At 45.3% G+C, this 26143-nt stretch overlaps 12 non-coding genes across 12 annotated transcripts; all 12 read right to left on the bottom strand.

The window, feature by feature from the left end:
• Window positions 1-207: 207 nt before the first annotated feature.
• On the bottom strand, window positions 208-326 carry trnal-caa (transfer RNA leucine (anticodon CAA)). The gene is made up of 2 exons: window positions 289-326; window positions 208-253 (listed from the first exon to the last, which is right to left on the bottom strand). It is a non-coding gene; the product is annotated as a tRNA-Leu (tRNA).
• A 2135-nt stretch (window positions 327-2461) lies between these two features.
• On the bottom strand, window positions 2462-2580 carry trnal-caa (transfer RNA leucine (anticodon CAA)). Its single transcript has 2 exons — window positions 2543-2580; window positions 2462-2507 (listed from the first exon to the last, which is right to left on the bottom strand). It is a non-coding gene; the product is annotated as a tRNA-Leu (tRNA).
• A 2135-nt stretch (window positions 2581-4715) lies between these two features.
• On the bottom strand, window positions 4716-4834 carry trnal-caa (transfer RNA leucine (anticodon CAA)). Its single transcript has 2 exons — window positions 4797-4834; window positions 4716-4761 (listed from the first exon to the last, which is right to left on the bottom strand). It is a non-coding gene; the product is annotated as a tRNA-Leu (tRNA).
• A 2135-nt stretch (window positions 4835-6969) lies between these two features.
• trnal-caa (transfer RNA leucine (anticodon CAA)) lies at window positions 6970-7088 on the bottom strand. The gene is made up of 2 exons: window positions 7051-7088; window positions 6970-7015 (listed from the first exon to the last, which is right to left on the bottom strand). It is a non-coding gene; the product is annotated as a tRNA-Leu (tRNA).
• Window positions 7089-9223: 2135 nt separating this feature from the next.
• On the bottom strand, window positions 9224-9342 carry trnal-caa (transfer RNA leucine (anticodon CAA)). The gene is made up of 2 exons: window positions 9305-9342; window positions 9224-9269 (listed from the first exon to the last, which is right to left on the bottom strand). It is a non-coding gene; the product is annotated as a tRNA-Leu (tRNA).
• A 2135-nt stretch (window positions 9343-11477) lies between these two features.
• trnal-caa (transfer RNA leucine (anticodon CAA)) lies at window positions 11478-11596 on the bottom strand. The gene is made up of 2 exons: window positions 11559-11596; window positions 11478-11523 (listed from the first exon to the last, which is right to left on the bottom strand). It is a non-coding gene; the product is annotated as a tRNA-Leu (tRNA).
• Window positions 11597-13734: 2138 nt separating this feature from the next.
• trnal-caa (transfer RNA leucine (anticodon CAA)) lies at window positions 13735-13853 on the bottom strand. Its single transcript has 2 exons — window positions 13816-13853; window positions 13735-13780 (listed from the first exon to the last, which is right to left on the bottom strand). It is a non-coding gene; the product is annotated as a tRNA-Leu (tRNA).
• A 2135-nt stretch (window positions 13854-15988) lies between these two features.
• On the bottom strand, window positions 15989-16107 carry trnal-caa (transfer RNA leucine (anticodon CAA)). Its single transcript has 2 exons — window positions 16070-16107; window positions 15989-16034 (listed from the first exon to the last, which is right to left on the bottom strand). It is a non-coding gene; the product is annotated as a tRNA-Leu (tRNA).
• Window positions 16108-18242: 2135 nt separating this feature from the next.
• On the bottom strand, window positions 18243-18361 carry trnal-caa (transfer RNA leucine (anticodon CAA)). The gene is made up of 2 exons: window positions 18324-18361; window positions 18243-18288 (listed from the first exon to the last, which is right to left on the bottom strand). It is a non-coding gene; the product is annotated as a tRNA-Leu (tRNA).
• A 2135-nt stretch (window positions 18362-20496) lies between these two features.
• trnal-caa (transfer RNA leucine (anticodon CAA)) lies at window positions 20497-20615 on the bottom strand. The gene is made up of 2 exons: window positions 20578-20615; window positions 20497-20542 (listed from the first exon to the last, which is right to left on the bottom strand). It is a non-coding gene; the product is annotated as a tRNA-Leu (tRNA).
• A 2135-nt stretch (window positions 20616-22750) lies between these two features.
• trnal-caa (transfer RNA leucine (anticodon CAA)) lies at window positions 22751-22869 on the bottom strand. Its single transcript has 2 exons — window positions 22832-22869; window positions 22751-22796 (listed from the first exon to the last, which is right to left on the bottom strand). It is a non-coding gene; the product is annotated as a tRNA-Leu (tRNA).
• Window positions 22870-25007: 2138 nt separating this feature from the next.
• trnal-uaa (transfer RNA leucine (anticodon UAA)) lies at window positions 25008-25126 on the bottom strand. The gene is made up of 2 exons: window positions 25089-25126; window positions 25008-25053 (listed from the first exon to the last, which is right to left on the bottom strand). It is a non-coding gene; the product is annotated as a tRNA-Leu (tRNA).
• Window positions 25127-26143: the final 1017 nt, after the last annotated feature.

Here is a 26143-nt window from a genome sequence, read left to right as displayed (position 1 = left end):
TGGTTGATGGCAGAAGTGTGATTTGAAGCATTATGTGGAAGGACAGGCTTAGGATTTGTGAGGTTTCCTGAGGAAAGGCCATGTTTGTGGAGCTGTGCCTTGTGTTTGTTGGCAAATGGCAGTAGGATTGAAGTAATTGAAGGAGGCACGTGCAAATTGCAGGCAAGCTGAGCAGGCAGTGTGATGCTGTGAGGATGAAAATAGTGATGTCAGGAGTGGGATTTGAACCCACGTCCCTTAAGAGAGACCAGAATTCCAGAGCCACAAGAGAGGCAAGGACAAACACTCCTTGAGTCTGGCGCCTTAGACCACTCGGCCATCCTGACAGCTGGTTGTGTCTGTATTGGAAAGTGTGCTCCAAATGTTTACACTAACTGCTGGATAACATTTGTTCCTTCTGTGCAAACACAAACCAGAAACAGGCAGTCTCAGCTTGGATCAAAAATATTGCTTTCAGGACACAAAACAGCTCATCATGGTCAATCGTTACTTTTCACACTGGAGGATGGTAGACAGTGGTGTTGCGCAAGGGTCAGTCATAGGACTAGCGGTGGTTTTTTTGGAGATGTAGAAATAACTTGGATATTGCAACTGAGCAGAAGATTTCAAAATTTGCCAATCATACCAAACTTGGAGGAATGGCAAACGGTGAGCATGATACAAATTGACTTCAAGACGACATAGATAGCCTAGCAGAATGGGCAGACAAGTGGCAAATGGAATTTCATATCAACAAGTGTGAGGTGATGCATTTTGGCAGAAAGGATGGGCTGAGCTCATATAGACTTAATGGCACAGTTGGAAAGAGTGTGCAAGGACAGAGGAACCTGGGGGTGCATGTGCATAGATTTATGAAGGTTGCAGGACATATTGAGAGTGTGGGCAGCAAAACATAGAGGATCTTGGGCTTCTTAAATAGAATCATTGAGTACAAAAGCAGCAAAGTTATGCTGAACCTTTATAAATCTCTGGTCAGGCCACAACAGGAGTATTGCGTACACTTTTGGTCATCAGGCTTTAGGTTGGATGTGAGAGGTTACAGAGGAGATTGACCAGAATGGTTCCAGGGATGAGCGATTTTAGCTGCAAGGTTAGGTTGCAGAAGCTGGGGTTGTTCTCAGAGGAGCAACGGAAATTGCGGAGAGATTTGATTGAGGTGTAAAGATTATGACCGTTTGAGATAAGGCAGGCAAAGAAAACGTGTTGCCAGTAGCTGATGGTACAAGGACTAGGGGACACAGATCGAAAGTTTTGGGCAAGAGATGTATGGGGAATATGAGGAAGAACATTTTTACCCAGCTACTGGTAATGAGCTGGAACTCGCTGCCTTTGAGGGTGTTGGAAGCAGAGACAATGAATGATTTCAAAAGAAAATTGGATGGGCACTTGAAGGAAATAAACTTTCAGGTCTAGAGCAATGGGACTGAGTGGATTGTTCTATGGAGAGCCGGCATACGCTGGATGGGCAGAATGGCCTCCTTCTGTGCCGCAAATGACTCTATGACTCGAAGACCATTTGTTAAACATACTTGATTTATCGGGCCGTGCCGGCAAGGAAATTCATCGTTCCAGCACTGCAAACAACAATCAGACACACATCTTTCATGCAACAACTTGCATTTTGCATCCTTTTCCCATACACTTTTTCTTGCTCAACTTGACCAAAGACAAGCAACACAGCTGCCATTCAAAGCCAAGGCCTTCTAATATAACCACAATCCAATAATGGTTCCAAGCAGGACATTTCAGCCTCTCATTCCCATGCCTTTCTTTGCATCACAATATATTATTGCGACAAGTGCTAATTGGAGCCCTGCTGCCAAGAAAATCACCAGGATCTCCCTACCTTTGTGAGGGCAAACAAGGCACTGTGCAGGTACTGTGCGCTTGGCCATCAACATTCGTGTGAACATTGCAATCTGAGAGAGCCAGGCTCCAAAGGCATCAAGTCTGGCAATGTCGACGTGCTGATGAGGAAAGAGCTTGGCTGTGGTGCCCCTTCTTCAGGGAAAATGTTAGCCCGGCAAATAGGATTGGAAGGAATTGTCGAAGTAAGAGAGTAGAATTGAGTGGGGTTTTGGTGTGCAAGAAGTGCGATTCTTTGAGCGTGTTGTCCTGTTTGTGAAAAGCAGCAGTGCGTGCAGTGGGATTGCAAGTCATAATGCTAGAAAGCAATGAGGAATGCAGCAAGGAGGTGGGGCATAAGATAATTTAGTCAGAGTGCTGGCATTGGAGTGTGGGAAATGGTTGATGGCAGAAGTGTGATTTGAAGCATTATGTGGAAGGACAGGCTTAGGATTTGTGAGGTTTCCTGAGGAAAGGCCATGTTTGTGGAGCTGTGCCTTGTGTTTGTTGGCAAATGGCAGTAGGATTGAAGTAATTGAAGGAGGCACGTGCAAATTGCAGGCAAGCTGAGCAGGCAGTGTGATGCTGTGAGGTTTTGTGTGGATGAAAAAAGTGATGTCAGGAGTGGGATTTGAACCCACGCCCCTTAAGAGAGACCAGAATTCCAGAGCCACAAGAGAGGCAAGGACAAACACTCCTTGAGTCTGGCGCCTTAGACCACTCGGCCATCCTGACAGCTGGTTGTATCTGTATTGGAAAGTGTGCTCCAAATGTTTACACTAACTGCTGGATAACATTTGTTCCTTCTGTGCAAACACAAACCAGAAACAGGCAGTCTCAGCTTGGATCAAAAATATTGCTTTCAGGACACAAAACAGCTCATCATGGTCAATCGTTACTTTTCACACTGGAGGATGGTAGACAGTGGTGTTGCGCAAGGGTCAGTCATAGGACTAGCGGTGTTTTTTTTGGAGATGTAGAAATAACTTGGATATTGCAACTGAGCAGAAGATTTCAAAATTTGCCAATCATACCAAACTTGGAGGAATGGCAAACGGTGAGCATGATACAAATTGACTTCAAGACGACATAGATAGCCTAGCAGAATGGGCAGACAAGTGGCAAATGGAATTTCATATCAACAAGTGTGAGGTGATGCATTTTGGCAGAAAGGATGGGCTGAGCTCATATAGACTTAATGGCACAGTTGGAAAGAGTGTGCAAGGACAGAGGAACCTGGGGGTGCATGTGCATAGATTTATGAAGGTTGCAGGACATATTGAGAGTGTGGGCAGCAAAACATAGAGGATCTTGGGCTTCTTAAATAGAATCATTGAGTACAAAAGCAGCAAAGTTATGCTGAACCTTTATAAATCTCTGGTCAGGCCACAACAGGAGTATTGCGTACACTTTTGGTCATCAGGCTTTAGGTTGGATGTGAGAGGTTACAGAGGAGATTGACCAGAATGGTTCCAGGGATGAGCGATTTTAGCTGCAAGGTTAGGTTGCAGAAGCTGGGGTTGTTCTCAGAGGAGCAACGGAAATTGCGGAGAGATTTGATTGAGGTGTAAAGATTATGACCGTTTGAGATAAGGCAGGCAAAGAAAACGTGTTGCCAGTAGCTGATGGTACAAGGACTAGGGGACACAGATCGAAAGTTTTGGGCAAGAGATGTATGGGGAATATGAGGAAGAACATTTTTACCCAGCTACTGGTAATGAGCTGGAACTCGCTGCCTTTGAGGGTGTTGGAAGCAGAGACAATGAATGATTTCAAAAGAAAATTGGATGGGCACTTGAAGGAAATAAACTTTCAGGTCTAGAGCAATGGGACTGAGTGGATTGTTCTATGGAGAGCCGGCATACGCTGGATGGGCAGAATGGCCTCCTTCTGTGCCGCAAATGACTCTATGACTCGAAGACCATTTGTTAAACATACTTGATTTATCGGGCCGTGCCGGCAAGGAAATTCATCGTTCCAGCACTGCAAACAACAATCAGACACACATCTTTCATGCAACAACTTGCATTTTGCATCCTTTTCCCATACACTTTTTCTTGCTCAACTTGACCAAAGACAAGCAACACAGCTGCCATTCAAAGCCAAGGCCTTCTAATATAACCACAATCCAATAATGGTTCCAAGCAGGACATTTCAGCCTCTCATTCCCATGCCTTTCTTTGCATCACAATATATTATTGCGACAAGTGCTAATTGGAGCCCTGCTGCCAAGAAAATCACCAGGATCTCCCTACCTTTGTGAGGGCAAACAAGGCACTGTGCAGGTACTGTGCGCTTGGCCATCAACATTCGTGTGAACATTGCAATCTGAGAGAGCCAGGCTCCAAAGGCATCAAGTCTGGCAATGTCGACGTGCTGATGAGGAAAGAGCTTGTCTGTGGTGCCCCTTCTTCAGGGAAAATGTTAGCCCGGCAAATAGGATTGGAAGGAATTGTCGAAGTAAGAGAGTAGAATTGAGTGGGGTTTTGGTGTGCAAGAAGTGCGATTCTTTGAGCGTGTTGTCCTGTTTGTGAAAAGCAGCAGTGCGTGCAGTGGGATTGCAAGTCATAATGCTAGAAAGCAATGAGGAATGCAGCAAGGAGGTGGGGCATAAGATAATTTAGTCAGAGTGCTGGCATTGGAGTGTGGGAAATGGTTGATGGCAGAAGTGTGATTTGAAGCATTATGTGGAAGGACAGGCTTAGGATTTGTGAGGTTTCCTGAGGAAAGGCCATGTTTGTGGAGCTGTGCCTTGTGTTTGTTGGCAAATGGCAGTAGGATTGAAGTAATTGAAGGAGGCACGTGCAAATTGCAGGCAAGCTGAGCAGGCAGTGTGATGCTGTGAGGTTTTGTGTGGATGAAAAAAGTGATGTCAGGAGTGGGATTTGAACCCACGCCCCTTAAGAGAGACCAGAATTCCAGAGCCACAAGAGAGGCAAGGACAAACACTCCTTGAGTCTGGCGCCTTAGACCACTCGGCCATCCTGACAGCTGGTTGTATCTGTATTGGAAAGTGTGCTCCAAATGTTTACACTAACTGCTGGATAACATTTGTTCCTTCTGTGCAAACACAAACCAGAAACAGGCAGTCTCAGCTTGGATCAAAAATATTGCTTTCAGGACACAAAACAGCTCATCATGGTCAATCGTTACTTTTCACACTGGAGGATGGTAGACAGTGGTGTTGCGCAAGGGTCAGTCATAGGACTAGCGGTGTTTTTTTTGGAGATGTAGAAATAACTTGGATATTGCAACTGAGCAGAAGATTTCAAAATTTGCCAATCATACCAAACTTGGAGGAATGGCAAACGGTGAGCATGATACAAATTGACTTCAAGACGACATAGATAGCCTAGCAGAATGGGCAGACAAGTGGCAAATGGAATTTCATATCAACAAGTGTGAGGTGATGCATTTTGGCAGAAAGGATGGGCTGAGCTCATATAGACTTAATGGCACAGTTGGAAAGAGTGTGCAAGGACAGAGGAACCTGGGGGTGCATGTGCATAGATTTATGAAGGTTGCAGGACATATTGAGAGTGTGGGCAGCAAAACATAGAGGATCTTGGGCTTCTTAAATAGAATCATTGAGTACAAAAGCAGCAAAGTTATGCTGAACCTTTATAAATCTCTGGTCAGGCCACAACAGGAGTATTGCGTACACTTTTGGTCATCAGGCTTTAGGTTGGATGTGAGAGGTTACAGAGGAGATTGACCAGAATGGTTCCAGGGATGAGCGATTTTAGCTGCAAGGTTAGGTTGCAGAAGCTGGGGTTGTTCTCAGAGGAGCAACGGAAATTGCGGAGAGATTTGATTGAGGTGTAAAGATTATGACCGTTTGAGATAAGGCAGGCAAAGAAAACGTGTTGCCAGTAGCTGATGGTACAAGGACTAGGGGACACAGATCGAAAGTTTTGGGCAAGAGATGTATGGGGAATATGAGGAAGAACATTTTTACCCAGCTACTGGTAATGAGCTGGAACTCGCTGCCTTTGAGGGTGTTGGAAGCAGAGACAATGAATGATTTCAAAAGAAAATTGGATGGGCACTTGAAGGAAATAAACTTTCAGGTCTAGAGCAATGGGACTGAGTGGATTGTTCTATGGAGAGCCGGCATACGCTGGATGGGCAGAATGGCCTCCTTCTGTGCCGCAAATGACTCTATGACTCGAAGACCATTTGTTAAACATACTTGATTTATCGGGCCGTGCCGGCAAGGAAATTCATCGTTCCAGCACTGCAAACAACAATCAGACACACATCTTTCATGCAACAACTTGCATTTTGCATCCTTTTCCCATACACTTTTTCTTGCTCAACTTGACCAAAGACAAGCAACACAGCTGCCATTCAAAGCCAAGGCCTTCTAATATAACCACAATCCAATAATGGTTCCAAGCAGGACATTTCAGCCTCTCATTCCCATGCCTTTCTTTGCATCACAATATATTATTGCGACAAGTGCTAATTGGAGCCCTGCTGCCAAGAAAATCACCAGGATCTCCCTACCTTTGTGAGGGCAAACAAGGCACTGTGCAGGTACTGTGCGCTTGGCCATCAACATTCGTGTGAACATTGCAATCTGAGAGAGCCAGGCTCCAAAGGCATCAAGTCTGGCAATGTCGACGTGCTGATGAGGAAAGAGCTTGGCTGTGGTGCCCCTTCTTCAGGGAAAATGTTAGCCCGGCAAATAGGATTGGAAGGAATTGTCGAAGTAAGAGAGTAGAATTGAGTGGGGTTTTGGTGTGCAAGAAGTGCGATTCTTTGAGCGTGTTGTCCTGTTTGTGAAAAGCAGCAGTGCGTGCAGTGGGATTGCAAGTCATAATGCTAGAAAGCAATGAGGAATGCAGCAAGGAGGTGGGGCATAAGATAATTTAGTCAGAGTGCTGGCATTGGAGTGTGGGAAATGGTTGATGGCAGAAGTGTGATTTGAAGCATTATGTGGAAGGACAGGCTTAGGATTTGTGAGGTTTCCTGAGGAAAGGCCATGTTTGTGGAGCTGTGCCTTGTGTTTGTTGGCAAATGGCAGTAGGATTGAAGTAATTGAAGGAGGCACGTGCAAATTGCAGGCAAGCTGAGCAGGCAGTGTGATGCTGTGAGGTTTTGTGTGGATGAAAAAAGTGATGTCAGGAGTGGGATTTGAACCCACGCCCCTTAAGAGAGACCAGAATTCCAGAGCCACAAGAGAGGCAAGGACAAACACTCCTTGAGTCTGGCGCCTTAGACCACTCGGCCATCCTGACAGCTGGTTGTATCTGTATTGGAAAGTGTGCTCCAAATGTTTACACTAACTGCTGGATAACATTTGTTCCTTCTGTGCAAACACAAACCAGAAACAGGCAGTCTCAGCTTGGATCAAAAATATTGCTTTCAGGACACAAAACAGCTCATCATGGTCAATCGTTACTTTTCACACTGGAGGATGGTAGACAGTGGTGTTGCGCAAGGGTCAGTCATAGGACTAGCGGTGTTTTTTTTGGAGATGTAGAAATAACTTGGATATTGCAACTGAGCAGAAGATTTCAAAATTTGCCAATCATACCAAACTTGGAGGAATGGCAAACGGTGAGCATGATACAAATTGACTTCAAGACGACATAGATAGCCTAGCAGAATGGGCAGACAAGTGGCAAATGGAATTTCATATCAACAAGTGTGAGGTGATGCATTTTGGCAGAAAGGATGGGCTGAGCTCATATAGACTTAATGGCACAGTTGGAAAGAGTGTGCAAGGACAGAGGAACCTGGGGGTGCATGTGCATAGATTTATGAAGGTTGCAGGACATATTGAGAGTGTGGGCAGCAAAACATAGAGGATCTTGGGCTTCTTAAATAGAATCATTGAGTACAAAAGCAGCAAAGTTATGCTGAACCTTTATAAATCTCTGGTCAGGCCACAACAGGAGTATTGCGTACACTTTTGGTCATCAGGCTTTAGGTTGGATGTGAGAGATTACAGAGGAGATTGACCAGAATGGTTCCAGGGATGAGCGATTTTAGCTGCAAGGTTAGGTTGCAGAAGCTGGGGTTGTTCTCAGAGGAGCAACGGAAATTGCGGAGAGATTTGATTGAGGTGTAAAGATTATGACCGTTTGAGATAAGGCAGGCAAAGAAAACGTGTTGCCAGTAGCTGATGGTACAAGGACTAGGGGACACAGATCGAAAGTTTTGGGCAAGAGATGTATGGGGAATATGAGGAAGAACATTTTTACCCAGCTACTGGTAATGAGCTGGAACTCGCTGCCTTTGAGGGTGTTGGAAGCAGAGACAATGAATGATTTCAAAAGAAAATTGGATGGGCACTTGAAGGAAATAAACTTTCAGGTCTAGAGCAATGGGACTGAGTGGATTGTTCTATGGAGAGCCGGCATACGCTGGATGGGCAGAATGGCCTCCTTCTGTGCCGCAAATGACTCTATGACTCGAAGACCATTTGTTAAACATACTTGATTTATCGGGCCGTGCCGGCAAGGAAATTCATCGTTCCAGCACTGCAAACAACAATCAGACACACATCTTTCATGCAACAACTTGCATTTTGCATCCTTTTCCCATACACTTTTTCTTGCTCAACTTGACCAAAGACAAGCAACACAGCTGCCATTCAAAGCCAAGGCCTTCTAATATAACCACAATCCAATAATGGTTCCAAGCAGGACATTTCAGCCTCTCATTCCCATGCCTTTCTTTGCATCACAATATATTATTGCGACAAGTGCTAATTGGAGCCCTGCTGCCAAGAAAATCACCAGGATCTCCCTACCTTTGTGAGGGCAAACAAGGCACTGTGCAGGTACTGTGCGCTTGGCCATCAACATTCGTGTGAACATTGCAATCTGAGAGAGCCAGGCTCCAAAGGCATCAAGTCTGGCAATGTCGACGTGCTGATGAGGAAAGAGCTTGGCTGTGGTGCCCCTTCTTCAGGGAAAATGTTAGCCCGGCAAATAGGATTGGAAGGAATTGTCGAAGTAAGAGAGTAGAATTGAGTGGGGTTTTGGTGTGCAAGAAGTGCGATTCTTTGAGCGTGTTGTCCTGTTTGTGAAAAGCAGCAGTGCGTGCAGTGGGATTGCAAGTCATAATGCTAGAAAGCAATGAGGAATGCAGCAAGGAGGTGGGGCATAAGATAATTTAGTCAGAGTGCTGGCATTGGAGTGTGGGAAATGGTTGATGGCAGAAGTGTGATTTGAAGCATTATGTGGAAGGACAGGCTTAGGATTTGTGAGGTTTCCTGAGGAAAGGCCATGTTTGTGGAGCTGTGCCTTGTGTTTGTTGGCAAATGGCAGTAGGATTGAAGTAATTGAAGGAGGCACGTGCAAATTGCAGGCAAGCTGAGCAGGCAGTGTGATGCTGTGAGGTTTTGTGTGGATGAAAAAAGTGATGTCAGGAGTGGGATTTGAACCCACGCCCCTTAAGAGAGACCAGAATTCCAGAGCCACAAGAGAGGCAAGGACAAACACTCCTTGAGTCTGGCGCCTTAGACCACTCGGCCATCCTGACAGCTGGTTGTATCTGCATTGGAAAGTGTGCTCCAAATGTTTACACTAACTGCTGGATAACATTTGTTCCTTCTGTGCAAACACAAACCAGAAACAGGCAGTCTCAGCTTGGATCAAAAATATTGCTTTCAGGACACAAAACAGCTCATCATGGTCAATCGTTACTTTTCACACTGGAGGATGGTAGACAGTGGTGTTGCGCAAGGGTCAGTCATAGGACTAGCGGTGTTTTTTTTGGAGATGTAGAAATAACTTGGATATTGCAACTGAGCAGAAGATTTCAAAATTTGCCAATCATACCAAACTTGGAGGAATGGCAAACGGTGAGCATGATACAAATTGACTTCAAGACGACATAGATAGCCTAGCAGAATGGGCAGACAAGTGGCAAATGGAATTTCATATCAACAAGTGTGAGGTGATGCATTTTGGCAGAAAGGATGGGCTGAGCTCATATAGACTTAATGGCACAGTTGGAAAGAGTGTGCAAGGACAGAGGAACCTGGGGGTGCATGTGCATAGATTTATGAAGGTTGCAGGACATATTGAGAGTGTGGGCAGCAAAACATAGAGGATCTTGGGCTTCTTAAATAGAATCATTGAGTACAAAAGCAGCAAAGTTATGCTGAACCTTTATAAATCTCTGGTCAGGCCACAACAGGAGTATTGCGTACACTTTTGGTCATCAGGCTTTAGGTTGGATGTGAGAGGTTACAGAGGAGATTGACCAGAATGGTTCCAGGGATGAGCGATTTTAGCTGCAAGGTTAGGTTGCAGAAGCTGGGGTTGTTCTCAGAGGAGCAACGGAAATTGCGGAGAGATTTGATTGAGGTGTAAAGATTATGACCGTTTGAGATAAGGCAGGCAAAGAAAACGTGTTGCCAGTAGCTGATGGTACAAGGACTAGGGGACACAGATCGAAAGTTTTGGGCAAGAGATGTATGGGGAATATGAGGAAGAACATTTTTACCCAGCTACTGGTAATGAGCTGGAACTCGCTGCCTTTGAGGGTGTTGGAAGCAGAGACAATGAATGATTTCAAAAGAAAATTGGATGGGCACTTGAAGGAAATAAACTTTCAGGTCTAGAGCAATGGGACTGAGTGGATTGTTCTATGGAGAGCCGGCATACGCTGGATGGGCAGAATGGCCTCCTTCTGTGCCGCAAATGACTCTATGACTCGAAGACCATTTGTTAAACATACTTGATTTATCGGGCCGTGCCGGCAAGGAAATTCATCGTTCCAGCACTGCAAACAACAATCAGACACACATCTTTCATGCAACAACTTGCATTTTGCATCCTTTTCCCATACACTTTTTCTTGCTCAACTTGACCAAAGACAAGCAACACAGCTGCCATTCAAAGCCAAGGCCTTCTAATATAATCACAATCCAATAATGGTTCCAAGCAGGACATTTCAGCCTCTCATTCCCATGCCTTTCTTTGCATCACAATATATTATTGCGACAAGTGCTAATTGGAGCCCTGCTGCCAAGAAAATCACCAGGATCTCCCTACCTTTGTGAGGGCAAACAAGGCACTGTGCAGGTACTGTGCGCTTGGCCATCAACATTCGTGTGAACATTGCAATCTGAGAGAGCCAGCCTCCAAAGGCATCAAGTCTGGCAATGTCGACGTGCTGATGAGGAAAGAGCTTGGCTGTGGTGCCCCTTCTTCAGGGAAAATGTTAGCCCGGCAAATAGGATTGGAAGGAATTGTCGAAGTAAGAGAGTAGAATTGAGTGGGGTTTTGGTGTGCAAGAAGTGCGATTCTTTGAGCGTGTTGTCCTGTTTGTGAAAAGCAGCAGTGCGTGCAGTGGGAATGCAAGCCATAATGCTAGAAAGCAATGAGGAATGCAGCAAGGAGGTGGGGCATAAGATAATTTAGTCAGAGTGCTGGCATTGGAGTGTGGGAAATGGTTGATGGCAGAAGTGTGATTTGAAGCATTATGTGGAAGGACAGGCTTAGGATTTGTGAGGTTTCCTGAGGAAAGGCCATGTTTGTGGAGCTGTGCCTTGTGTTTGTTGGCAAATGGCAGTAGGATTGAAGTAATTGAAGGAGGCACGTGCAAATTGCAGGCAAGCTGAGCAGGCAGTGTGATGCTGTGAGGTTTTGTGTGGATGAAAAAAGTGATGTCAGGAGTGGGATTTGAACCCACGCCCCTTAAGAGAGACCAGAATTCCAGAGCCACAAGAGAGGCAAGGACAAACACTCCTTGAGTCTGGCGCCTTAGACCACTCGGCCATCCTGACAGCTGGTTGTATCTGTATTGGAAAGTGTGCTCCAAATGTTTACACTAACTGCTGGATAACATTTGTTCCTTCTGTGCAAACACAAACCAGAAACAGGCAGTCTCAGCTTGGATCAAAAATATTGCTTTCAGGACACAAAACAGCTCATCATGGTCAATCGTTACTTTTCACACTGGAGGATGGTAGACAGTGGTGTTGCGCAAGGGTCAGTCATAGGACTAGCGGTGGTTTTTTTGGAGATGTAGAAATAACTTGGATATTGCAACTGAGCAGAAGATTTCAAAATTTGCCAATCATACCAAACTTGGAGGAATGGCAAACGGTGAGCATGATACAAATTGACTTCAAGACGACATAGATAGCCTAGCAGAATGGGCAGACAAGTGGCAAATGGAATTTCATATCAACAAGTGTGAGGTGATGCATTTTGGCAGAAAGGATGGGCTGAGCTCATATAGACTTAATGGCACAGTTGGAAAGAGTGTGCAAGGACAGAGGAACCTGGGGGTGCATGTGCATAGATTTATGAAGGTTGCAGGACATATTGAGAGTGTGGGCAGCAAAACATAGAGGATCTTGGGCTTCTTAAATAGAATGATTGAGTACAAAAGCAGCAAAGTTATGCTGAACCTTTATAAATCTCTGGTCAGGCCACAACAGGAGTATTGCGTACACTTTTGGTCATCAGGCTTTAGGTTGGATGTGAGAGGTTACAGAGGAGATTGACCAGAATGGTTCCAGGGATGAGCGATTTTAGCTGCAAGGTTAGGTTGCAGAAGCTGGGGTTGTTCTCAGAGGAGCAACGGAAATTGCGGAGAGATTTGATTGAGGTGTAAAGATTATGACCGTTTGAGATAAGGCAGGCAAAGAAAACGTGTTGCCAGTAGCTGATGGTACAAGGACTAGGGGACACAGATCGAAAGTTTTGGGCAAGAGATGTATGGGGAATATGAGGAAGAACATTTTTACCCAGCTACTGGTAATGAGCTGGAACTCGCTGCCTTTGAGGGTGTTGGAAGCAGAGACAATGAATGATTTCAAAAGAAAATTGGATGGGCACTTGAAGGAAATAAACTTTCAGGTCTAGAGCAATGGGACTGAGTGGATTGTTCTATGGAGAGCCGGCATACGCTGGATGGGCAGAATGGCCTCCTTCTGTGCCGCAAATGACTCTATGACTCGAAGACCATTTGTTAAACATACTTGATTTATCGGGCCGTGCCGGCAAGGAAATTCATCGTTCCAGCACTGCAAACAACAATCAGACACACATCTTTCATGCAACAACTTGCATTTTGCATCCTTTTCCCATACACTTTTTCTTGCTCAACTTGACCAAAGACAAGCAACACAGCTGCCATTCAAAGCCAAGGCCTTCTCATATAACCACTATAATCCAATAATGGTTCCAAGCAGGACATTTCAGCCTCTCATTCCCATGCCTTTCTTTGCATCACAATATATTATTGCGACAAGTGCTAATTGGAGCCCTGCTGCCAAGAAAATCACCAGGATCTCCCTACCTTTGTGAGGGCAAACAAGGCACTGTGCAGGTACTGTGCGCTTGGCCATCAACATTCGTGTGAACATTGCAATCTGAGAGAGCCAGCCTCCAAAGGCATCAAGTCTGGCAATGTCGACGTGCTGATGAGGAAAGAGCTTGTCTGTGGTGCCCCTTCTTCAGGGAAAATGTTAGCCCGGCAAATAGGATTGGAAGGAATTGTCGAAGTAAGAGAGTAGAATTGAGTGGGGTTTTGGTGTGCAAGAAGTGCGATTCTTTGAGCGTGTTGTCCTGTTTGTGAAAAGCAGCAGTGCGTGCAGTGGGATTGCAAGTCATAATGCTAGAAAGCAATGAGGAATGCAGCAAGGAGGTGGGGCATAAGATAATTTAGTCAGAGTGCTGGCATTGGAGTGTGGGAAATGGTTGATGGCAGAAGTGTGATTTGAAGCATTATGTGGAAGGACAGGCTTAGGATTTGTGAGGTTTCCTGAGGAAAGGCCATGTTTGTGGAGCTGTGCCTTGTGTTTGTTGGCAAATGGCAGTAGGATTGAAGTAATTGAAGGAGGCACGTGCAAATTGCAGGCAAGCTGAGCAGGCAGTGTGATGCTGTGAGGTTTTGTGTGGATGAAAAAAGTGATGTCAGGAGTGGGATTTGAACCCACGCCCCTTAAGAGAGACCAGAATTCCAGAGCCACAAGAGAGGCAAGGACAAACACTCCTTGAGTCTGGCGCCTTAGACCACTCGGCCATCCTGACAGCTGGTTGTATCTGTATTGGAAAGTGTGCTCCAAATGTTTACACTAACTGCTGGATAACATTTGTTCCTTCTGTGCAAACACAAACCAGAAACAGGCAGTCTCAGCTTGGATCAAAAATATTGCTTTCAGGACACAAAACAGCTCATCATGGTCAATCGTTACTTTTCACACTGGAGGATGGTAGACAGTGGTGTTGCGCAAGGGTCAGTCATAGGACTAGCGGTGGTTTTTTTGGAGATGTAGAAATAACTTGGATATTGCAACTGAGCAGAAGATTTCAAAATTTGCCAATCATACCAAACTTGGAGGAATGGCAAACGGTGAGCATGATACAAATTGACTTCAAGACGACATAGATAGCCTAGCAGAATGGGCAGACAAGTGGCAAATGGAATTTCATATCAACAAGTGTGAGGTGATGCATTTTGGCAGAAAGGATGGGCTGAGCTCATATAGACTTAATGGCACAGTTGGAAAGAGTGTGCAAGGACAGAGGAACCTGGGGGTGCATGTGCATAGATTTATGAAGGTTGCAGGACATATTGAGAGTGTGGGCAGCAAAACATAGAGGATCTTGGGCTTCTTAAATAGAATCATTGAGTACAAAAGCAGCAAAGTTATGCTGAACCTTTATAAATCTCTGGTCAGGCCACAACAGGAGTATTGCGTACACTTTTGGTCATCAGGCTTTAGGTTGGATGTGAGAGGTTACAGAGGAGATTGACCAGAATGGTTCCAGGGATGAGCGATTTTAGCTGCAAGGTTAGGTTGCAGAAGCTGGGGTTGTTCTCAGAGGAGCAACGGAAATTGCGGAGAGATTTGATTGAGGTGTAAAGATTATGACCGTTTGAGATAAGGCAGGCAAAGAAAACGTGTTGCCAGTAGCTGATGGTACAAGGACTAGGGGACACAGATCGAAAGTTTTGGGCAAGAGATGTATGGGGAATATGAGGAAGAACATTTTTACCCAGCTACTGGTAATGAGCTGGAACTCGCTGCCTTTGAGGGTGTTGGAAGCAGAGACAATGAATGATTTCAAAAGAAAATTGGATGGGCACTTGAAGGAAATAAACTTTCAGGTCTAGAGCAATGGGACTGAGTGGATTGTTCTATGGAGAGCCGGCATACGCTGGATGGGCAGAATGGCCTCCTTCTGTGCCGCAAATGACTCTATGACTCGAAGACCATTTGTTAAACATACTTGATTTATCGGGCCGTGCCGGCAAGGAAATTCATCGTTCCAGCACTGCAAACAACAATCAGACACACATCTTTCATGCAACAACTTGCATTTTGCATCCTTTTCCCATACACTTTTTCTTGCTCAACTTGACCAAAGACAAGCAACACAGCTGCCATTCAAAGCCAAGGCCTTCTAATATAACCACAATCCAATAATGGTTCCAAGCAGGACATTTCAGCCTCTCATTCCCATGCCTTTCTTTGCATCACAATATATTATTGCGACAAGTGCTAATTGGAGCCCTGCTGCCAAGAAAATCACCAGGATATCCCTACCTTTGTGAGGGCAAACAAGGCACTGTGCAGGTACTGTGCGCTTGGCCATCAACATTCGTGTGAACATTGCAATCTGAGAGAGCCAGCCTCCAAAGGCATCAAGTCTGGCAATGTCGACGTGCTGATGAGGAAAGAGCTTGGCTGTGGTGCCCCTTCTTCAGGGAAAATGTTAGCCCGGCAAATAGGATTGGAAGGAATTGTCGAAGTAAGAGAGTAGAATTGAGTGGGGTTTTGGTGTGCAAGAAGTGCGATTCTTTGAGCGTGTTGTCCTGTTTGTGAAAAGCAGCAGTGCGTGCAGTGGGATTGCAAGTCATAATGCTAGAAAGCAATGAGGAATGCAGCAAGGAGGTGGGGCATAAGATAATTTAGTCAGAGTGCTGGCATTGGAGTGTGGGAAATGGTTGATGGCAGAAGTGTGATTTGAAGCATTATGTGGAAGGACAGGCTTAGGATTTGTGAGGTTTCCTGAGGAAAGGCCATGTTTGTGGAGCTGTGCCTTGTGTTTGTTGGCAAATGGCAGTAGGATTGAAGTAATTGAAGGAGGCACGTGCAAATTGCAGGCAAGCTGAGCAGGCAGTGTGATGCTGTGAGGTTTTGTGTGGATGAAAAAAGTGATGTCAGGAGTGGGATTTGAACCCACGCCCCTTAAGAGAGACCAGAATTCCAGAGCCACAAGAGAGGCAAGGACAAACACTCCTTGAGTCTGGCGCCTTAGACCACTCGGCCATCCTGACAGCTGGTTGTATCTGTATTGGAAAGTGTGCTCCAAATGTTTACACTAACTGCTGGATAACATTTGTTCCTTCTGTGCAAACACAAACCAGAAACAGGCAGTCTCAGCTTGGATCAAAAATATTGCTTTCAGGACACAAAACAGCTCATCATGGTCAATCGTTACTTTTCACACTGGAGGATGGTAGACAGTGGTGTTGCGCAAGGGTCAGTCATAGGACTAGCGGTGTTTTTTTTGGAGATGTAGAAATAACTTGGATATTGCAACTGAGCAGAAGATTTCAAAATTTGCCAATCATACCAAACTTGGAGGAATGGCAAACGGTGAGCATGATACAAATTGACTTCAAGACGACATAGATAGCCTAGCAGAATGGGCAGACAAGTGGCAAATGGAATTTCATATCAACAAGTGTGAGGTGATGCATTTTGGCAGAAAGGATGGGCTGAGCTCATATAGACTTAATGGCACAGTTGGAAAGAGTGTGCAAGGACAGAGGAACCTGGGGGTGCATGTGCATAGATTTATGAAGGTTGCAGGACATATTGAGAGTGTGGGCAGCAAAACATAGAGGATCTTGGGCTTCTTAAATAGAATCATTGAGTACAAAAGCAGCAAAGTTATGCTGAACCTTTATAAATCTCTGGTCAGGCCACAACAGGAGTATTGCGTACACTTTTGGTCATCAGGCTTTAGGTTGGATGTGAGAGGTTACAGAGGAGATTGACCAGAATGGTTCCAGGGATGAGCGATTTTAGCTGCAAGGTTAGGTTGCAGAAGCTGGGGTTGTTCTCAGAGGAGCAACGGAAATTGCGGAGAGATTTGATTGAGGTGTAAAGATTATGACCGTTTGAGATAAGGCAGGCAAAGAAAACGTGTTGCCAGTAGCTGATGGTACAAGGACTAGGGGACACAGATCGAAAGTTTTGGGCAAGAGATGTATGGGGAATATGAGGAAGAACATTTTTACCCAGCTACTGGTAATGAGCTGGAACTCGCTGCCTTTGAGGGTGTTGGAAGCAGAGACAATGAATGATTTCAAAAGAAAATTGGATGGGCACTTGAAGGAAATAAACTTTCAGGTCTAGAGCAATGGGACTGAGTGGATTGTTCTATGGAGAGCCGGCATACGCTGGATGGGCAGAATGGCCTCCTTCTGTGCCGCAAATGACTCTATGACTCGAAGACCATTTGTTAAACATACTTGATTTATCGGGCCGTGCCGGCAAGGAAATTCATCGTTCCAGCACTGCAAACAACAATCAGACACACATCTTTCATGCAACAACTTGCATTTTGCATCCTTTTCCCATACACTTTTTCTTGCTCAACTTGACCAAAGACAAGCAACACAGCTGCCATTCAAAGCCAAGGCCTTCTCATATAACCACAATCCAATAATGGTTCCAAGCAGGACATTTCAGCCTCTCATTCCCATGCCTTTCTTTGCATCACAATATATTATTGCGACAAGTGCTAATTGGAGCCCTGCTGCCAAGAAAATCACCAGGATCTCCCTACCTTTGTGAGGGCAAACAAGGCACTGTGCAGGTACTGTGCGCTTGGCCATCAACATTCGTGTGAACATTGCAATCTGAGAGAGCCAGCCTCCAAAGGCATCAAGTCTGGCAATGTCGACGTGCTGATGAGGAAAGAGCTTGGCTGTGGTGCCCCTTCTTCAGGGAAAATGTTAGCCCGGCAAATAGGATTGGAAGGAATTGTCGAAGTAAGAGAGTAGAATTGAGTGGGGTTTTGGTGTGCAAGAAGTGCGATTCTTTGAGCGTGTTGTCCTGTTTGTGAAAAGCAGCAGTGCGTGCAGTGGGATTGCAAGTCATAATGCTAGAAAGCAATGAGGAATGCAGCAAGGAGGTGGGGCATAAGATAATTTAGTCAGAGTGCTGGCATTGGAGTGTGGGAAATGGTTGATGGCAGAAGTGTGATTTGAAGCATTATGTGGAAGGACAGGCTTAGGATTTGTGAGGTTTCCTGAGGAAAGGCCATGTTTGTGGAGCTGTGCCTTGTGTTTGTTGGCAAATGGCAGTAGGATTGAAGTAATTGAAGGAGGCACGTGCAAATTGCAGGCAAGCTGAGCAGGCAGTGTGATGCTGTGAGGTTTTGTGTGGATGAAAAAAGTGATGTCAGGAGTGGGATTTGAACCCACGCCCCTTAAGAGAGACCAGAATTCCAGAGCCACAAGAGAGGCAAGGACAAACACTCCTTGAGTCTGGCGCCTTAGACCACTCGGCCATCCTGACAGCTGGTTATATCTGTATTGGAAAGTGTGCTCCAAATGTTTACACTAACTGCTGGATAACATTTGTTCCTTCTGTGCAAACACAAACCAGAAACAGGCAGTCTCAGCTTGGATCAAAAATATTGCTTTCAGGACACAAAACAGCTCATCATGGTCAATCGTTACTTTTCACACTGGAGGATGGTAGACAGTGGTGTTGCGCAAGGGTCAGTCATAGGACTAGCGGTGTTTTTTTTGGAGATGTAGAAATAACTTGGATATTGCAACTGAGCAGAAGATTTCAAAATTTGCCAATCATACCAAACTTGGAGGAATGGCAAACGGTGAGCATGATACAAATTGACTTCAAGACGACATAGATAGCCTAGCAGAATGGGCAGACAAGTGGCAAATGGAATTTCATATCAACAAGTGTGAGGTGATGCATTTTGGAAGAAAGGATGGGCTGAGCTCATATAGACTTAATGGCACAGTTGGAAAGAGTGTGCAAGGACAGAGGAACCTGGGGGTGCATGTGCATAGATTTATGAAGGTTGCAGGACATATTGAGAGTGTGGGCAGCAAAACATAGAGGATCTTGGGCTTCTTAAATAGAATCATTGAGTACAAAAGCAGCAAAGTTATGCTGAACCTTTATAAATCTCTGGTCAGGCCACAACAGGAGTATTGCGTACACTTTTGGTCATCAGGCTTTAGGTTGGATGTGAGAGGTTACAGAGGAGATTGACCAGAATGGTTCCAGGGATGAGCGATTTTAGCTGCAAGGTTAGGTTGCAGAAGCTGGGGTTGTTCTCAGAGGAGCAACGGAAATTGCGGAGAGATTTGATTGAGGTGTAAAGATTATGACCGTTTGAGATAAGGCAGGCAAAGAAAACGTGTTGCCAGTAGCTGATGGTACAAGGACTAGGGGACACAGATCGAAAGTTTTGGGCAAGAGATGTATGGGGAATATGAGGAAGAACATTTTTACCCAGCTACTGGTAATGAGCTGGAACTCGCTGCCTTTGAGGGTGTTGGAAGCAGAGACAATGAATGATTTCAAAAGAAAATTGGATGGGCACTTGAAGGAAATAAACTTTCAGGTCCAGAGCAATGGGACTGAGTGGATTGTTCTATGGAGAGCCGGCATACGCTGGATGGGCAGAATGGCCTCCTTCTGTGCCGCAAATGACTCTATGACTCGAAGACCATTTGTTAAACATACTTGATTTATCGGGCCGTGCCGGCAAGGAAATTCATCGTTCCAGCACTGCAAACAACAATCAGACACACATCTTTCCTGCAACAACTTGCATTTTGCATCCTTTTCCCATACACTTTTTCTTGCTCAACTTGACCAAAGACAAGCAACACAGCTGCCATTCAAAGCCAAGGCCTTCTAATATAACCACAATCCAATAATGGTTCCAAGCAGGACATTTCAGCCTCTCATTCCCATGCCTTTCTTTGCATCACAATATATTATTGCGACAAGTGCTAATTGGAGCCCTGCTGCCAAGAAAATCACCAGGATCTCCCTACCTTTGTGAGGGCAAACAAGGCACTGTGCAGGTACTGTGCGCTTGGCCATCAACATTCGTGTGAACATTGCAATCTGAGAGAGCCAGCCTCCAAAGGCATCAAGTCTGGCAATGTCGACGTGCTGATGAGGAAAGAGCTTGGCTGTGGTGCCCCTTCTTCAGGGAAAATGTTAGCCCGGCAAATAGGATTGGAAGGAATTGTCGAAGTAAGAGAGTAGAATTGAGTGGGGTTTTGGTGTGCAAGAAGTGCGATTCTTTGAGCGTGTTGTCCTGTTTGTGAAAAGCAGCAGTGCGTGCAGTGGGATTGCAAGTCATAATGCGAGAAAGCAATGAGGAATGCAGCAAGGAGGTGGGGCATAAGATAATTTAGTCAGAGTGCTGGCATTGGAGTGTGGGAAATGGTTGATGGCAGAAGTGTGATTTGAAGCATTATGTGGAAGGACAGGCTTAGGATTTGTGAGGTTTCCTGAGGAAAGGCCATGTTTGTGGAGCTGTGCCTTGTGTTTGTTGGCAAATGGCAGTAGGATTGAAGTAATTGAAGGAGGCACGTGCAAATTGCAGGCAAGCTGAGCAGGCAGTGTGATGCTGTGAGGTTTTGTGTGGATGAAAAAAGTGATGTCAGGAGTGGGATTTGAACCCACGCCCCTTAAGAGAGACCAGAATTCCAGAGCCACAAGAGAGGCAAGGACAAACACTCCTTGAGTCTGGCGCCTTAGACCACTCGGCCATCCTAACAGCTGGTTGTGTCTGTACTGGAAAGTGTGCTCCAAATGTTTACACTAACTGCTGTATAACATTTGTTCCTTCTGTGCAAACACAAACCAGAAACAGGCAGTGTCAGCTTGGATCAAAAATATTGCTTTCAGGACACAAAACAGCTCATCATGGTCAATCGTTACTTTTCACACTGGAGGATGGTAGACAGTGGTGTTGCGCAAGGGTCAGTCAAAGGACTAGCGGTGTTTTTATTGGAGATGTAGAAATAACTTGGATATTGCAACTGAGCAGAAGATTTCAAAATTTGCCAATCATACCAAACTTGGAGGAATGGCAAACGGTGAGCATGATACAAATTGACTTCAAGACGACATAGATAGCCTAGCAGAATGGGCAGACAAGTGGCAAATGGAATTTCATATCAACAAGTGTGAGGTGATGCATTTTGGCAGAAAGGATGGGCTGAGCTCATATAGACTTAATGGCACAGTTGGAAAGAGTGTGCAAGGACAGAGGAACCTGGGGGTGCATGTGCATAGATTTATGAAGGTTGCAGGACATATTGAGAGTGTGGGCAGCAAAACATAGAGGATCTTGGGCTTCTTAAATCGAATCATTGAGTACAAAAGCAGCAAAGTTATGCTGAACCTTTATAAATCTCTGGTCAGGCCACAACAGGAGTATTGCGTACACTTTTGGTCATCAGGCTTTAGGTTGGATGTGAGAGGTTACAGAGGAGATTGACCAGAATGGTTCCAGGGATGAGCGATTTTAGCTGCAAGGTTAGGTTGCAGAAGCTGGGGTTGTTCTCAGAGGAGCAACGGAAATTGCGGAGAGATTTGATTGAGGTGTAAAGATTATGACCGTTTGAGATAAGGCAGGCAAAGAAAACGTGTTGCCAGTAGCTGATGGTACAAGGACTAGGGGACACAGATCGAAAGTTTTGGGCAAGAGATGTATGGGGAATATGAGGAAGAACATTTTTACCCAGCTACTGGTAATGAGCTGGAACTCGCTGCCTTTGAGGGTGTTGGAAGCAGAGACAATGAATGATTTCAAAAGAAAATTGGATGGGCACTTGAAGGAAATAAACTTTCAGGTCTAGAGCAATGGGACTGAGTGGATTGTTCTATGGAGAGCCGGCATACGCTGGATGGGCAGAATGGCCTCCTTCTGTGCCGCAAATGACTCTATGACTCGAAGACCATTTGTTAAACATACTTGATTTATCGGGCCGTGCCGGCAAGGAAATTCATCGTTCCAGCACTGCAAACAACAATCAGACACACATCTTTCATGCAACAACTTGCATTTTGCATCCTTTTCCCATACACTTTTTCTTGCTCAACTTGACCAAAGACAAGCAACACAGCTGCCATTCAAAGCCAAGGCCTTCTCATATAACCACAATCCAATAATGGTTCCAAGCAGGACATTTCAGCCTCTCATTCCCATGCCTTTCTTTGCATCACAATATATTATTGCGACAAGTGCTAATTGGAGCCCTGCTGCCAAGAAAATCACCAGGATCTCCCTACCTTTGTGAGGGCAAACAAGGCACTGTGCAGGTACTGTGCGCTTGGCCATCAACATTCGTGTGAACATTGCAATCTGAGAGAGCCAGCCTCCAAAGGCATCAAGTCTGGCAATGTCGACGTGCTGATGAGGAAAGAGCTTGGCTGTGGTGCCCCTTCTTCAGGGAAAATGTTAGCCCGGCAAATAGGATTGGAAGGAATTGTCGAAGTAAGAGAGTAGAATTGAGTGGGGTTTTGGTGTGCAAGAAGTGCGATTCTTTGAGCGTGTTGTCCTGTTTGTGAAAAGCAGCAGTGCGTGCAGTGGGATTGCAAGTCATAATGCTAGAAAGCAATGAGGAATGCAGCAAGGAGGTGGGGCATAAGATAATTTAGTCAGAGTGCTGGCATTGGAGTGTGGGAAATGGTTGATGGCAGAAGTGTGATTTGAAGCATTATGTGGAAGGACAGGCTTAGGATTTGTGAGGTTTCCTGAGGAAAGGCCATGTTTGTGGAGCTGTGCCTTGTGTTTGTTGGCAAATGGCAGTAGGATTGAAGTAATTGAAGGAGGCACGTGCAAATTGCAGGCAAGCTGAGCAGGCAGTGTGATGCTGTGAGGTTTTGTGTGGATGAAAAAAGTGATGTCAGGAGTGGGATTTGAACCCACGCCCCTTAAGAGAGACCAGAATTCCAGAGCCACAAGAGAGGCAAGGACAAACACTCCTTGAGTCTGGCGCCTTAGACCACTCGGCCATCCTGACAGCTGGTTGTGTCTGTATTGGAAAGTGTGCTCCAAATGTTTACACTAACTGCTGGATAACATTTGTTCCTTCTGTGCAAACACAAACCAGAAACAGGCAGTCTCAGCTTGGATCAAAAATATTGCTTTCAGGACACAAAACAGCTCATCATGGTCAATCGTTACTTTTCACACTGGAGGATGGTAGACAGTGGTGTTGCGCAAGGGTCAGTCATAGGACTAGCGGTGGTTTTTTTGGAGATGTAGAAATAACTTGGATATTGCAACTGAGCAGAAGATTTCAAAATTTGCCAATCATACCAAACTTGGAGGAATGGCAAACGGTGAGCATGATACAAATTGACTTCAAGACGACATAGATAGCCTAGCAGAATGGGCAGACAAGTGGCAAATGGAATTTCATATCAACAAGTGTGAGGTGATGCATTTTGGCAGAAAGGATGGGCTGAGCTCATATAGACTTAATGGCACAGTTGGAAAGAGTGTGCAAGGACAGAGGAACCTGGGGGTGCATGTGCATAGATTTATGAAGGTTGCAGGACATATTGAGAGTGTGGGCAGCAAAACATAGAGGATCTTGGGCTTCTTAAATAGAATCATTGAGTACAAAAGCAGCAAAGTTATGCTGAACCTTTATAAATCTCTGGTCAGGCCACAACAGGAGTATTGCGTACACTTTTGGTCATCAGGCTTTAGGTTGGATGTGAGAGGTTACAGAGGAGATTGACCAGAATGGTTCCAGGGATGAGCGATTTTAGCTGCAAGGTTAGGTTGCAGAAGCTGGGGTTGTTCTCAGAGGAGCAACGGAAATTGCGGAGAGATTTGATTGAGGTGTAAAGATTATGACCGTTTGAGATAAGGCAGGCAAAGAAAACGTGTTGCCAGTAGCTGATGGTACAAGGACTAGGGGACACAGATCGAAAGTTTTGGGCAAGAGATGTATGGGGAATATGAGGAAGAACATTTTTACCCAGCTACTGGTAATGAGCTGGAACTCGCTGCCTTTGAGGGTGTTGGAAGCAGAGACAATGAATGATTTCAAAAGAAAATTGGATGGGCACTTGAAGGAAATAAACTTTCAGGTCTAGAGCAATGGGACTGAGTGGATTGTTCTATGGAGAGCCGGCATACGCTGGATGGGCAGAATGGCCTCCTTCTGTGCCGCAAATGACTCTATGACTCGAAGACCATTTGTTAAACATACTTGATTTATCGGGCCGTGCCGGCAAGGAAATTCATCGTTCCAGCACTGCAAACAACAATCAGACACACATCTTTCATGCAACAACTTGCATTTTGCATCCTTTTCCCATACACTTTTTCTTGCTCAACTTGACCAAAGACAAGCAACACAGCTGCCATTCAAAGCCAAGGCCTTCTCATATAACCACTATAATCCAATAATGGTTCCAAGCAGGACATTTCAGCCTCTCATTCCCATGCCTTTCTTTGCATCACAATATATTATTGCGACAAGTGCTAATTGGAGCCCTGCTGCCAAGAAAATCACCAGGATCTCCCTACCTTTGTGAGGGCAAACAAGGCACTGTGCAGGTACTGTGCGCTTGGCCATCAACATTCGTGTGAACATTGCAATCTGAGAGAGCCAGCCTCCAAAGGCATCAAGTCTGGCAATGTCGACGTGCTGATGAGGAAAGAGCTTGGCTGTGGTGCCCCTTCTTCAGGGAAAATGTTAGCCCGGCAAATAGGATTGGAAGGAATTGTCGAAGTAAGAGAGTAGAATTGAGTGGGGTTTTGGTGTGCAAGAAGTGCGATTCTTTGAGCGTGTTGTCCTGTTTGTGAAAAGCAGCAGTGCGTGCAGTGGGATTGCAAGTCATAATGCTAGAAAGCAATGAGGAATGCAGCAAGGAGGTGGGGCATAAGATAATTTAGTCAGAGTGCTGGCATTGGAGTGTGGGAAATGGTTGATGGCAGAAGTGTGATTTGAAGCATTATGTGGAAGGACAGGCTTAGGATTTGTGAGGTTTCCTGAGGAAAGGCCATGTTTGTGGAGCTGTGCCTTGTGTTTGTTGGCAAATGGCAGTAGGATTGAAGTAATTGAAGGAGGCACGTGCAAATTGCAGGCAAGCTGAGCAGGCAGTGTGATGCTGTGAGGTTTTGTGTGGATGAAAAAAGTGATGTCAGGAGTGGGATTTGAACCCACGCCCCTTAAGAGAGACCAGAATTCCAGAGCCACAAGAGAGGCAAGGACAAACACTCCTTAAGTCTGGCGCCTTAGACCACTCGGCCATCCTGACAGCTGGTTGTATCTGTATTGGAAAGTGTGCTCCAAATGTTTACACTAACTGCTGGATAACATTTGTTCCTTCTGTGCAAACACAAACCAGAAACAGGCAGTCTCAGCTTGGATCAAAAATATTGCTTTCAGGACACAAAACAGCTCATCATGGTCAATCGTTACTTTTCACACTGGAGGATGGTAGACAGTGGTGTTGCGCAAGGGTCAGTCATAGGACTAGCGGTGGTTTTTTTGGAGATGTAGAAATAACTTGGATATTGCAACTGAGCAGAAGATTTCAAAATTTGCCAATCATACCAAACTTGGAGGAATGGCAAACGGTGAGCATGATACAAATTGACTTCAAGACGACATAGATAGCCTAGCAGAATGGGCAGACAAGTGGCAAATGGAATTTCATATCAACAAGTGTGAGGTGATGCATTTTGGCAGAAAGGATGGGCTGAGCTCATATAGACTTAATGGCACAGTTGGAAAGAGTGTGCAAGGACAGAGGAACCTGGGGGTGCATGTGCATAGATTTATGAAGGTTGCAGGACATATTGAGAGTGTGGGCAGCAAAACATAGAGGATCTTGGGCTTCTTAAATAGAATCATTGAGTACAAAAGCAGCAAAGTTATGCTGAACCTTTATAAATCTCTGGTCAGGCCACAACAGGAGTATTGCGTACACTTTTGGTCATCAGGCTTTAGGTTGGATGTGAGAGGTTACAGAGGAGATTGACCAGAATGGTTCCAGGGATGAGCGATTTTAGCTGCAAGGTTAGGTTGCAGAAGCTGGGGTTGTTCTCAGAGGAGCAACGGAAATTGCGGAGAGATTTGATTGAGGTGTAAAGATTATGACCGTTTGAGATAAGGCAGGCAAAGAAAACGTGTTGCCAGTAGCTGATGGTACAAGGACTAGGGGACACAGATCGAAAGTTTTGGGCAAGAGATGTATGGGGAATATGAGGAAGAACATTTTTACCCAGCTACTGGTAATGAGCTGGAACTCGCTGCCTTTGAGGGTGTTGGA

The sequence above is a fragment of the Heterodontus francisci genome, chromosome 23 (assembly GCF_036365525.1).
Source record: "Heterodontus francisci isolate sHetFra1 chromosome 23, sHetFra1.hap1, whole genome shotgun sequence".
Lineage (NCBI taxonomy): Eukaryota > Metazoa > Chordata > Chondrichthyes > Heterodontiformes > Heterodontidae > Heterodontus > Heterodontus francisci.
The sequence above is the reverse complement of the archived record's forward strand: the minus strand, read 5'-3'. Positions and strand labels throughout refer to the sequence as shown.